The sequence below is a fragment of the Penaeus monodon genome, chromosome 25 (genome assembly GCF_015228065.2).
Source record: "Penaeus monodon isolate SGIC_2016 chromosome 25, NSTDA_Pmon_1, whole genome shotgun sequence".
In the NCBI taxonomy this organism is placed as follows: domain Eukaryota; kingdom Metazoa; phylum Arthropoda; class Malacostraca; order Decapoda; family Penaeidae; genus Penaeus; species Penaeus monodon.
This window is the reverse complement of record NC_051410.1, coordinates 3,581,242-3,582,307: the sequence shown is the minus strand read 5'-3', so window position 1 is coordinate 3,582,307 and position 1,066 is coordinate 3,581,242.

The window sequence follows — 1,066 nt, the reverse complement described above, 5'->3', positions numbered from 1 at the left end:
GCGAGGAGCTCCCGAGATTGCAGCGTTATTTCGTTCAGATAGTTTTCTCGGTTGGGATCTCTTCTTTTCTGCCTTTTTTTTTTCTTTAATAGTGTTCATTTCTTGACAACCCCCTTCCCCTTTTGCTCCCACCCCTCTCCCCCCTCCAAGAGAGAGCATCCCCCTCTCTCTCTCCCCTTCCCTCCCTCTCCCCCCCTCCTTCCTCCTCCCCTCCTCCCTTCCCTCCCCCTCATCCCCTCCCCTCAACTTCCCCTTCCCTCCCTCTCTCCCTCCCCTTCCCCCTCCCCTTTCCTCCCTCTCCCCCTCCCCTTCCCTCCCCCCTTCCCTCCCCCTCCCCCTCCCCCTCTGCCGTGGCCTTCCCCCGCGAGCCTTGCCGACGATCTCAGTACCTAGTACACCACTTTCTTATTCCCCCCCCTCCCCCTTCCTCCCCATCTGTTCCTCCCCTTCTGGTACCTCGTGTCCATGCCCAGCACGTGGGCACGCTCCCCCCTGGACATATTCCTTCGTATGCCCATCTGGTATACCGACCCAAGTGCCTCTGAGACAATATTTCGATGCCTGGTGTGTATGAGAGGGCGATGCCAACACACGCACGAGCACATATGGAGTCATGCCCCCTCGTACCCTTGCCTAATCAGCAAATGCCCGCGGCCTTTCACTTTACTCCCACCCCCCCACCCCTTCCCCTCCCTCCCTTATACCCAGATTGTGTTTTTATTCCGGCCTCGCGAGCCTTATGGTCGCTTATCTTACCGATTCCTGCGATTTATAACGATTGTGGGAGACGAAAGAGGCGAAAGAATTAACCCTTCTTGCGAAACTCATGAAGTCCGTCCCTCAGTTTGCAACTCGTCTGGACACTCAACTTATGCAATGGAAACTTACCTAATGTTGACTAATGTTAACAGATAATCAGAACAAAACGAGAAAGATTTTTGCAACTGAGAACAAAACTCTTGGGAAGAAGTGTTGGCACGGTTGAGTTGCCGAGTTGAATACCATGGTTTGCCCTGACCTGACCTATGACTTCACCTGCGAGGAATTTGCAGGTGAAAGGTGATAG